At 46.4% G+C, this 12,988-nt stretch overlaps 1 pseudogene; it reads right to left on the bottom strand.

The window, feature by feature from the left end:
• Positions 1-2,849: 2,849 nt before the first annotated feature.
• On the bottom strand, positions 2,850-7,441 carry LOC114854761 (breast cancer anti-estrogen resistance protein 3 homolog; annotated as a pseudogene).
• Between the last annotated feature and the right edge of the window lie 5,547 nt (positions 7,442-12,988).

Genomic DNA, 12,988 nt, shown 5'->3' with positions numbered 1-12,988 from the left:
TGCTGCGTTGTGTTTGATGCTGTCTCGTCATAGTGAACTTCATATATGCATGACTATGATTTTTATTTATGTTTGTTAGCATTTGGTAGGCAGATAGCAGGACTATCAGGGTCAAAACAGGACTTCTCCCTCTTTCTTCTCCTGGATTCTTTCACCTTTTTACTTCTGTTCCTCGTGGGTTGTAATCCCACCCCTTGACCAGCAGATGGCAGCCTTGATTCACCAAACCACTGCTCGGCTCCGGCTGGACGGGGTCACATGAATTAACACCACAAAGAGGACTCTGGTGTTGTCGAGGTCCAACTCTGCCTTAAAATGTCATGTTTTACCATGAAGGGATTCTGTCCCCACAATCATGGATGTGTCTTGCCGTCTCCCATCAGCCACCTGGGCTCATCCATTGTCCTCCACTGGAGTCCAACCTGCATCTTTATGACAGGTTTATCCATGTAGTCAGTTGTATTTGTGAATGTGAGGCCACGGACCCGTGCACCTGCTTCTGGTTTCCATACGTTTTAACATACGTGACTTTTTTCTTTCTAATAAATAATGTGTACATAATATCATTACCTAAGTCATGCTGAATGTGTTTCCATGGTGACTGTCTTTAGGTTTGGTTAACACTCATGAGAGAAAACAAGGTTCGAAGTGAACCGATGCACTTTCCCCTCAAGTTCTACAGCATTTGAATCTAATGAAATGAATAAGTGAATGTGTGTTTGTCTGCCTAGAGACGTGTGAACTTACTGAATGACCACTGCAGCGGTGACAAAATGCTCATGATTTTCACTTCTTGAATCTTTTTATACATTTATAAGCATGATTTTCCAGATTCTCTGCATTAATTCGTTTCATTTTAAACCTCTCTCTGGTGAGCTGATCAATCACCCAAAGGTTTGCCTTTACTTTAAAACTAAGATAAATGCTATTCTTTCATTTCAAGGCACTCTAAGCAGCAGGTCACCACCTTTAACTGCCGTCTGTGTTCCAGTAATGCTGTGAAGTGAAGAGAATGGGAGTAGATGTTAGTTGAACTTTTCTCAGTCATTGAAGTCCACATTTTCCCTGTGGCAACTTTTCATTGTATTTTAAAAAGGTTATTGCAGCAAAGGGAGTATTGCAACATAGTCTAAATTGTTTATAGAATATAGGCGTCTTTTGAAAAATGCCTGCTACTAATTTTCCAGAGCCCAGAATGATTTCTTAAATGTCAACAGTCCCAAAACCCAAAGATGGATTACCGTAAAATCCGGAATCTAAATGTTAAACCAATCCATATCCATTTTTAACAGCTTGTGCGCTTGTTTCACTGTAACACATTTTAAATCTAATTCTATTTTCTGCATGGAAGGCAATCATTGCTGCAACTTCTTACTTTTTGTTTGTAAATTAATTTGATTAATTTCCTGTATATAATATAGGAGAAAGGAACCACACCTTTAATGAGGAAGCCAATACAATGTCTTCCGAGATCTCACTGGGTTCTTAATCAACTGTCCGAATCGACAAGAAACATTTGAATGTTTCCTGACATTATGGTTACGTGCTCGCAGGCAGGATGCTGATCCTCTGATGGTAAAGATAAATCTATGGACTCAGCAGAATCCCTTTCAGGGGTGTTTTATATAAGCTGTAGATTGCCCCGTCCTATTGGAGCTGCTGGATGAGTACATGCAGCAGCTTTAAAAGAGAAAAGCTCAAATCTCTCATAACTGTTTCTATTATTATACCTATGAAACTGTGAGCTGTGTATTATAAAGGCCACTGTGGTGTCATTCTGCAAATCTGCAAAAACACATAACAGATCAGCTTTTAAATGCTTATTATGAGGTTTAGACTCTTGTACAGGTCTTCAGTGACTTACCAAGCTACTGTGAGGTGATGCTGTTCATCCAAACGCCTGCTACAATACTCCTCATCACTCGTCACATGTGTCCAGAGGAACCTGCTACTGACGTCAGTGTGCAGATGTTTCCAGCTGTGTAACTATAGGGCCATGATGAAAGCGTTTTAAATCAGCATCCAATAACAGTTAAGCTCGTATATGTTGTAATAACCAATAGCAGTACTTCTCTTCTCATTACTATTGTGCACATCTTTTTACTTTGAATGTTGTCAGACACTTTGTGAACAAAAACGTTGTTTTTCTTCCTTTGAGATATGGTTCTAATAAAAAGAGCAACAATGAAGCTGGTTTGTCTGTGTGATGTTGTTGACCTGGCCTCCAGATTCCCCAGATCTGTTCAATCCACTCAGCATTCACCTCACCACGCACAGGACTTAAAGGCTTTGCTGCTCGAGTGTTGGTGCCAGATACCACAGTGCAGGTGGGGGGGGTCTGCGTGGGTCAGGGCAGCCAGCACAGGACCTGCACGCTTGAGGCCGGCGATCGTTGTGTTACGCCTGATCGGGGGACGTGATGATGAGTTTTTAGCCACAATTTAACTGCTGAGTAACCTTTAACAACAGAGAAGTTAGCAGCAATGACCTTTGGCTTCTAAAATAATCAACAACAGGCAGAATTACATTCTTAGTCTCCATTAACTCCAGTGGAGAAGGTAGTGATGAAAACACACCAGCTATTAAACACAAATGCAATATTTATTAAATCTTACCACAGTCTTTGTAAAATATAAACAGTGAAATTCATTATCTCATTTTTACACTTATTAACATGACAAATATTTACAGCTTAGTCTCACACGTTAACACCGTGTACGTTGGGTTTCACTTGTGAAGTTCCAACCCGTCTTCACTAAGGTTTGATTTTAAATCGTCAAAGAACTGACAGTAGTTCAGATGCTGATTAGAAGAAATAACTCTAACATCACAGTTAGGAGACATTAGTGACGGTCTGCCTTCACTTCTGCTCGTTCGCCTGTTCAGGTCGATTTCAAAAGGCACGTGAACAAAAGGAAATCCTGCTTTACTGCGTTTTAAAGCACAAGCCCTGTCTGTCACAGCCACAGGCCCAGGTGTCAGGGACACACAGGTTTCCGGTTCCAGAAACGGCAGCGTCTCCTCATCCTGGCAGACGCGAGGTCCGACGGTGATAATCATCCTCTGACGTGATGTTGGTGTCAGTAAACGGACCTGTAGGACTCAGAGTTTAGGTTTGGAAGACTTGAAGCCTGGTGGAGTATTTGGGGGCGTGTTGAATCTGCTTGAGGATGATTCTTGTGTTCAGGCAAAGCGGGTCCACATCTATTGCACATGTATCCGTCCTAAGGATCCCTGAGCTCTGCTTTAGGGGGAGTGTTTCATTTTCAACTACAGATATAAATTAATTATACAACACTTGGAATATATGTGTAAATAAAAGTGATGTGATTTGTTAGTGAGACCTGCGTCTGTGCTGAACAAAAAGCTAAGAGGCTTCTGCTTTACCATGATGTGACGTAATAAATGAGCGTCTCTGGAAACGATGCGACTCAGCTTCTGAACGATGGCCTCGGTGAGTTCACTTCCTTTTCTCTCCTTCGTTGCAGCTGCTCTGTGACCCTGCTGCCGTGAACGTGAGCGGGTGCTCGGCTGAACGTCAGATGGCAGCTTGCGGCTCCAGTTTCCGTGACAACGCGGTGAGGATGAGGTTGAACTTGTTATAGCGGTCCGATTGGTTGACGGAGGCGCCGCGGCTCCCCCACAGCAGCCGCAGCTGGAAGTCCGTCTTAAAAACCTCCAGCAGCTCGTCGTCACACTGGAAACCTGCACACACAGCCAGACCTCATTAGCGTACTGTGTTTACGCACAGGAGTGTAGACTCTGTTCTTTGTCACCTTGCAGGACACTCTGCGCGTTGGCCGTGTAGCTGTGCGTGTTCTGGGCTACGAGCCGCGCGTCCTCCAGGTGGCGCAGCATGATGTCGCAGCCCTGGTCGCTGGTCTCCCACAGCTCCGAGCCCTCACACGTGACCGCGGGCCGCTCCATCAGCGTGAGCAGCGGCAGCAGCAGAGGAACGCAGAGCGGCGGCGGAGCAGACGCTGCCGAACAAACGCTTCAGTTAACGCGCACTTCCGTGATCTAGTTCACGTCCGGAGAGGCCGCGGCTCCGTACCTGCGCCTTCGTACAGGTTCTTGTAGAAGGGCTTCAGCGTCTTCTCGTAGCTGATGGCCGTCTGCGTGTAGTTCCTCCGCAGAGCGGTCCACGTTTCCTCCAGACGACTGATCTGCAGCACAAAGACATTAAAAACAGCACCAGGCTGCGGGCGCCCGAGGCTCCGGTACACGGAGGCTCGGCTCCGGTACCGGAGCGGCTCGGCACCGGCCTGCGCGTTACCTGCGGCAGGTCCAGCGCTTTCATCAGGGCGGTGAACGCAAACAGGTCGCCCACCGCGTCCTTCAGCTCCAGCGCAACGAGGATGATGCGGTTCAGCGTGGACGCGCGCTCCTCCACGCTGCCCGTGCATCCCAGAATGTCCACAGCCACGCCCACCGCCATGGTGTGGTGTCTGGAGGCGGAGGGGAGGAGAGGGAGCATGGACACGGTCAGCAGAACATTGCGGCTGTGACCTGAAGGTGAACAGCAGGTTTAAGCCGGTCTAATCGGGCTTTACCTTTCCATCAGGTCCAGTCTCAGCTGGCGCCCGTGCGGCAGCGTCACCAGCTCCAGCCCAGAGGACACGCCCATCTGCGCCCTGAGCTCTGGACTCACCCCCAGCACGCGAGCGACCTGAACAGCGGGAGAAGCTCCGTGAGCGGCGGCGCCTCGTCGGTGCCTGCAGCAGCGGCGCCGCCTACCTGGCAGTCGGCCATCAGCAGGTGCCGCGCGATGCTCTGGTGGTCGTGGCTCAGCAGCAGCTCCTTCACGCGCTTCAGAACCACCATTTCCAGCGGCTTGTTCTCCGCCGGCAGAAGTCGCGACCCGAAGTCCGCGGGTCTGAACGCTGACTGCGTCTCCACCAGCGGCCGCTGGAAGCGGCGCCCGTCTGCCCGCTCCTGCGCCCCCTCCCCCCCCTCCTCCTCCTCCTCCTCCTCCTCCTCCTCGCTGGTGTTCTCCAGGGCTGCGATGGCGTGATGGTAGGAGCTCCGGTCCAGGCCCCTCCCCTCCCCCGCCTCCCCCCCTCCCCCCGCCTCCCTCCTCAGCCGCTCCACGTAGCTGCTGGGGTGCAGCCCAGCCTGTGACTCTGGCCCGCGGGCGGCAGGGGGGGGGTGTGGGGGTCTGCGGGGAGGGACAGCGGGTGAAGCTTGTGAGGCTTCACTGGAACCGTGGGAGCTGTGGGAGGTGAGAACCGGAGGCGTCACGTGCTTCTGCTGCACCACCAACCCGATCCAATGAATGACGATTTCGTTACCTTCGCTCCTCCACAGAGGAGCCGGCGGTTCCGCCGGGTCCAGAGGCGACGCTGCGAGGCCGGACGAGGGGCGGTGGAACGGGCCGAGGCAGTCGAGCCAGCGGCACCTTGCTGGGTTTGGGCGGCGGCTTCGGGCACAGCTGGCTGTCGGAGCCCCTGATGGCCTGGCCTGCTTGTTAGTGAGCAAAACGTGAGGCGTGTTTAAATAACTAGGTCTTTAAGTAGGTTTGTGTGACCTCCTAGAATGGAAGAGTTTATGTTTAGCTGCTTAGTTGGACTAAAGTGACAGCAGCAGATGTTTGCCTGATGTGGACGCAGGCTTCATCACATCCTGTTTCTCTATGCTCTATGTAATATTGAAGCCGCCTTGTGTTACTCCCTCACGTGTTTCCACCAGAACAACAAGGAACCGGATCCGGTCCGCACAGTCACACCATACGTTTACGAGCTACTGACCTGGCAGCGGTTCTGCTATTCTGCGGGTCACGGACGGGCTCAGCGCCGGTTCGCTGCCTGTGCGGAACACTGGGGACTTGGGGCCGGGGAGCAGAGGATCCGGGGCCTGTGGCTGAGCTTTGCAGCCTGGACACACGAGTGGAATGGGTGCTGGATGAAGGGGGTCATTTAAGCACTAACTGCATTTGAACTGAAGTCACTGGGAACCGGTCCAGTCCAGCTCTGCCTTCAGACACTGAAGCCGGACCCAGGCTCCGGCCTCCACGTACCCAGAGGCAGGAAGCTCTCCGACTGGTGCGCCTTGAGCGGCCGCCGCCTCTCCTGCACTGGTTCAGACTCGCAGGTTGGCTGCCGCAGCGGTCCTTGAGCCTGAGCGAAGGGGGAGCACATTCATCAGCAGCACAAGACACTAGCAATGAACGAAGGTGTGAGAAGAGTGACAGACGTCATAATCTAGTCCGCTGATGAGATTAATTTGTTGCTTCCTGTCTGATGTCAGATTAGGGATTATCCTTCGTATGAAAAGATGGCTGCAACTGTTGGGTTGGGTGGTTGGTGTTTTACACATGACTGGTTTCTAAGTCACTCCCTTTTTTTTAAAAGCAGCTTGAGTAAAGGTTCCTCATGTCAAACACAACAACCAGCAGCACATTTATGGTCACATACAGCAGTTGTGACGTACTTGGCACTGGCTAACTGCTGTCTCTTATATGATAATGATGGTTGCTTTTTTTAAAATCAATCTGCCAATATTCTGTTCATAGTATATCTATTGTTAGTTGCTTCACGGCTATGTTGATCCACAAAAAGATTTTTTCTGTAAATAGACGTCAAAATAGGATTAGGGGGACTGTGAAGCCATCAAGAATACGCACATCTCCGGCTGGTGTTTAAAATGGCATGAAAATGGTGCTGCCTCTGTTTTATTGAACGGCTTCAGATATGCAGAGAAAATTGATCCTGTAGATCAGAATGACAAAAACGCTATTGAGAGGAATGTCTGGCCAACAATAAAGTGCACTTGTCTTGTGCATTTTGAAGTGTTATCCCTTCATGGTGGATCAATAGACAACACTGTTTAAAGCTAAAAAATCTTATACATAGGTATTTTAGTCATATTTGTATCCTGCAGTGATTAAAAATATAGCTTGGCGGGCGTTTTTCGTTCTCCCTCTATGGCCTTTGGAGACTTTACAGAAGCAAGCGAGGAAAATACTAATTACAATGCTGGCTTCCTTGACCTGTGTGAGACGCGCCACACACACAACGTGGACGTGTTTGGTCTGAAGTAAAAGCTATGTCTGCCTGTCCGAATGTGTGCCTAGTGACAGGACGCTTCACGCTGTCTGTTGAGGTGAGCTGGTCTGGCGGTGAGCTGGAGGCCAGCTGGGTGGAGCCAGGTCTGGGTGAAGGACTAGGAGTGAAGGCGGCACAGTTCTTCCCGGGTCGGGCAAACTGAAAGAGAAGGATAATGGGCAGAGGATTGGAAAGGTGGTCAGGTTTAAGCCTGACTGGAACTTTTGGTTTTACCTCAAGACCTGTCAGCGTCAAGTGATGGAGACTTTAGACCCATTGTAAGGCTTATTCCGGGGGCAGTTGCTCTTCTTCCTCTCTTCAAGAAGAGGGGTTTACTTTTCATGGGTGTGGGATTTGAAAGACCTAGTGGATTGTTCCCAGACTCTCCTGTGGGACATGTTGCGAGAACAGGGGAACTGGAGTTTTTTTTTTTTTTTCTTTTTTTGAGTACGTCTGAATAATATGGATCCTGGAACAAAAGGAGCTGTTGTATTCTTGGCAACAGGGGCTTTCCGGCACAGACGAGGGCATTCATTTTACTTTATGGCTCGACCTCTATAGATGTTTATCAAGGAATCAAGAAATGTGTTTAGGATAGGATCTATTGAATTAGTGTTGTCCTGTTTATATAGTAAATGTATATGAGAACATACTTTCACTAATATAAGTTTCTTTGAGCACATATATGTCAGTTATTATAATCCTTCACACAAGATTTTCGGTGGATTTGAAAGGTACTGTTATGACACAGTGGGGGGATGAAAGTCATGTCGAAAACTGAGGGAACTGACCTGAGCTCGACAAGCTGTTGGGCCCAGTGTAGCCAAACCCTGTAAACATTGTGAGATGGTGGGGACGTGTGATGAGAGAACATGTTTTCAAGCCTGGAAGTTGGAGAACAATTGCTGACAAGCACCACCTCAATTTGTGTACATGTGTGGAGGGCGGATGTCCTTCCTAATTAACAAAATTGTGCTACGTGTCTCCTGGGAGACTGGGAGGATGTGATTGAAGGGACAGAGGGGAAGAAGGAAAAGAGGGAAAACAAAGGGGAGGGCGCATCTACTTATTGTGGCCAGGGCGAGTTGAAGAGATGGCATGGATTAGATGGAATAGTAAAAAGGGACATTTTTTAAAGATTTAAGGCTGTTTCTTTTACTACAGATTAGGTTTATCTATAAAAGTGACAGGGTGACTGAACATGTAGCAGTCATTTATTGATAATACTGGTCCTCGGCGTTATCTATACTAATGCTTTGGCAAAAAAAACTTCACCTTCGCTAGGTGCAAAAACCTATTTTACATAAAATGAAATACATTTTATATTGTGTCCATCGGTCTTATGACTTTGTGCTCAGCTCGAACCTGTTTGTGCCACGAAAAACACGCGTTGATCATCTTAGCAGCATTTTTTAACCATCAGGCTGTTTGCATGTTGAGGACAGGGGCATATGACAGACAAGGCTCCGTCCCTCAGTCACATAGATCATTCCCCATGTACAGTTCTATGTCACTGAACAAGGTCCAATTAAAAAACCCTAACAAAACCTGAATGTCTGCGCTATACACGAACTTCCAGTGATTAAATGCTGTGTTAGTTTTCTGTAAGAACATAGTAGGGGCAGTTGTGCACAGAGAGAGATGTCAAGTGTCTGTGGCTTAGATCACCTTATAACAACAAGTAAATAATAAATGTAGTAATGTATCTAGGGTAATGAAATGGAGCCTGTAAAAAACCCTGGATGCCTTTACATTAGATTTATTAACTTCTGATTGTATATACAAGACAATGCATTTACTCAATCCACTAATAATTATTTCCAAAATGTGATTTATTATCCGAATAATTTGTAATTGCAGCCCTAAGCATCGTAATGGTACAAAAGCAAAACAATTAGCTTGTCAGTGAATGGATTTTCAAGGACAAATCCCATATTTCGATCTGAACAATTATAGTTCAAAACACAAACAGTGCAGTCTGCCCACGTCTTTAGCCGTGCGTTTTTCAGACTATGTCCCCAACTGCTCTTTCCCTCCCTCGCTTCCCTTCCTCTTATCCTCCCAAGTGACTTGCTCCCTGTCCTCACGTCTGGATGGAGAGTCACAGCTGTATCCACACATCCAGCTGTTTGGCAGTCAGGCTCTCTTGGATTCAGACACATAACTTTACGGCTTTCAAAAGCAAACACAGTGAATCCTGGTAGGACTTGTGTTCTGTCTTGGTAAATTGGTCAAAACTCTGCAACACATGGCTCTGTGACCCTTTTCTTTGCAATAAAAGGAGTTTATCTTAGGACACTATAGTGTGTCATTCTTGATTTGTGCTACTAATCCTGTAAAAAACAGGCAGATGACTTAAAGAAAGGCAGTGGCGTGTTTGAACTCTTCTTTGCACATCTTTTGTATAGATACAGAAATTATTACAAATCAGTAGGTGGTATTTTTATTAGCAGGAAGTAAAAACGAATTCATCAGGAGACAGAAACTGATCATTCCTCGAGTCGTGGACTTCGTACCACATGCAGGGGCTTTGGTCGGACTTGGTCTTTGGTCACAGCTGAAGACTGATTCAGTCTTTCTGTCTGTTTGTTAGGTCACTTACTCATCTATTAGGCAGTGCGATAAAATCTTGGGCTTACCGGAACCAGTGTAACATGAGGAGGACAGAGCTGTTCAGCGGCGGCAGGGCTTCTGCTTGCGGTCGTGTGATCAGTACTTTTGATGCTGGCGAGTTTCTTAGGGAGTTCTGTTGACACAATTAAGTGGTAATTATGTTTCAACATGGCTCGTTGCCCCTGTGGTAAACCTACAAACAACATTCAGATTTGCAGTGACGCAGAAGGGGGATTCCCTCTAAGATGATGCCCTTTAGTCGTTTCTTGTACTAAACATGAGTTTGCTGCACTAAAAACCGATATGCTGGGACTGATACTATCTGCTTTGTGAAATGGGACACTATGCTGAATGACTGGAAGGCTACAGAACGACTACTGCTGAATGTGATTGGAACAATAGGAGACGTAAAGCGCTTACTTGGACCTCAGATTACTGAGTTCAGATCCATCGTCCAAGAGACTCATTGAGTCTCTGTACGAGCTTCCCTTACGCGACCCAATGTTGGAGCACAGAAAGTAAACAGCGAGCACCTTTTATGTTCCCCTTTGGTGTGTTTGCCAATGTAACCGTAATAAAGCATTAGCTGTCTTTATCGGTCAAAATGTTGAAAGTTGGCGGCCCTCAATCTTCCACAACCCTCTTCATTCCTCCTGTCCCTAACATCCCCCTGAACCAGCTCTGAGGCTTCTCCCTCGGGATCAGGCAGCATTTCCCTATCACAGACCCCTTTAAAATACGGTGTTCCCACAGATTAAACTAGGAGTTAATTTAAATTGGTAAAATGTCAGAAGAGCTTTCAACTAGACAAGTACAGTAAGGTGTAGCCGCTCTCTGGGCCACATGTGGGAAAGAGCTGATGATTTTAAATAGTTGTAGTATTCATGAGACGGGATATATACAGTCATTTGAGGTTTTGAAAGTGTCAGTTGTTCTTATTAATAATATCAATGAAATTGTGATTGAGCCTTGCACCCACATTAGTAAGAATGTAAACCATTCTTCTATTGTTGTCTGTTTATTTGACAGGAATTTGTACAAACAATAAATATAGTCTTGACAAGGTTGCAGAAGGTGACTAGGGACAGAACAGCCCGCTCCACCACGGGTCTCCTGCTTTTCCTTCTGTCCCCATGCTTTGTCGGACGTATAAGTCGTTGGTATACGAGGGGGGAAACAAGTCGCTTCCAGCAGTTAGAGCAGTTTCACAGGCGGCTGTTTAGTGGGCTGATTAAGTTCAGGGCCTAATAAAAAATCAGCTATGTTTTGCTCATTCACACCATCACTGACTGATGCTGGTTAACTGGACAACCTGTCCAGGGAATCCACACGTGTGTACCCCCCTGGTCACTGCGGGGTACCCCAGCTATAACATGTCAGATAGGACAGACGCCCAGTGCGAGGAGCAGCAGGCCACCTCCATCCCCAGGCCCGCTTTCTGAAGCCAGGCACATGTTTACTTTTTCAAAGAATGAATGAAAGGAATTTGTATCGTGTATTTGAACAGGGGGACATATTTAGAGTCTTTCTTCTCCTACAACATGAGAATTGTTTGCCACCAGGGACTCGTAAGATTATACACTGTCACATAAAAATGGCGACAGGAAGTATTGCAGTTGACTCGGATTCCTTGCATTTGTGAAACAGTTTTTAACCGTCTGTGGTCCCACCCCTTCATATACCAAAGCTCTCACTTAGCATTTGTCTGACAAAAGGCACAGATGCAAACAGCAAAACTCTGTCGGGTATCAGGGGTGTGTGGTGAGACATCCTAGGACAACACCAACCAAAGCTTACATTCACTTTTATTACAGTTACTTGCTTTAAGGCCTTCATTTAAAATATAAAACAAGGTATAAAACACCTTTCATTCTGTTGTCTTATGATGTGAAGTTAATGCCTAATCCCAGCTACACATGAATAGGAAGGTGCTTCGTTGGCGGCATGGTTCTATGCTTTGGATACAATGATCCACTGTAAGGAGGTAACATGCATGCCGTTCATGCTGTTAAACTAAACTAAGTAAAAAGGAATTATGTGAATCCCCACACACTTAGTAGATCGCCTGATGAAAGGTTTGCATTCATTTCATTGTTAAAGAGAAGGACAGAGCATAAATCTTCAGAGGAAAGTGAGCGAGCCACCGACGAGGGAGACGTGCGGGCCTACAAACGCTGGAGCCACACCAAACGTGACTGTGATTGTAGCACTTGAGCTTGTGGTTAGATAAATCCAGGAATCCTGTGGCTTCCCTCTCTTTTAAATAGAGCCCCCCCCCGCAAAGTGGGAGAATGCACACTGGTTTGAGGATTACATCTCAGTGGATGTTCAACAGATACTGTAGTATCACAGCCGGTTCAATCTGTGACCACACTGGTTGAATGTGTGGGCAACCAGCCGACTGTCATCGTGCACGTTGCTCATCACTGACTTTGGATAAGTCCCAGTCAGTCCAGTAACACATTGCAAGAAGCCGGGTTAGCTTCTGAAAACCATACCTTTTACATGGATTCCTATTGTATCAATCACTTCTACATTAGTAAAATAAACTGTCAAAAACCTCTTAAAACTGTTAAGTTAAACAAATACCACACCCGCTTAATGAACCGACATAAAATGTTACCAGACAGTTTATTACTTTTACTTGTCACCTAATGCTTGTAATTTTCTGTTAAACTGGGCCACAGGGAAAAGCTCAGAATTACATTAAGGTTATGTATGTAAGTTCTGTTTGCAAGTAAAGAAAAAACTGTGATCATTTATATATAGATGACTGCCACATTTATCTTTATGGAAAACTATAGTACCGTAACAGTTTGGATTTGCCAGAGTAACTACATACATTCATTACTATGATAAAACATCAGACCCTCAGCCTCACGTATGAAACCATATGAGCCAGTGTTCTCTGTTTCACACTGCAGATCTGGATAGTGACCCACGAAATCCTTTTGGTGACCTTTGTCCTGTTAGTTAGAAAGCAGCCCCAGAAAACAATGGTCCTGGTCACGTATATGAGAACAAGGAGGGTCAGACATAGGGTGGTTTTCAAGGGTACTTGTACGTGCAGTTTGTCCGTATGTGTCCACAGCAGGTTGGGGCTTTTTTATTTTTTGACAACAATCTTAAATTAGTTTAGAGGTCCCAATTTATAAAGCTAAAGAGCGATAGTTGCACTTTAGCTGCTGTCAGAGTGACTTTGTAGCTGTTGGTGTTGGTTTGTGCAGGAAGCAAACGAGTCAAGTCCGTTTAGGGCCACAGCTCCACCCTTGTCATGCAGGCGAGAACAAACTTTACTTCTTTTGTTGTGAACATTTCCTCTGATGCAGGTT

Source organism: Betta splendens, chromosome 4, assembly GCF_900634795.4.
Source record: "Betta splendens chromosome 4, fBetSpl5.4, whole genome shotgun sequence".
NCBI classification, from domain to species: domain Eukaryota; kingdom Metazoa; phylum Chordata; class Actinopteri; order Anabantiformes; family Osphronemidae; genus Betta; species Betta splendens.
This window is presented reverse-complemented; position numbering and strand designations above follow the sequence as displayed.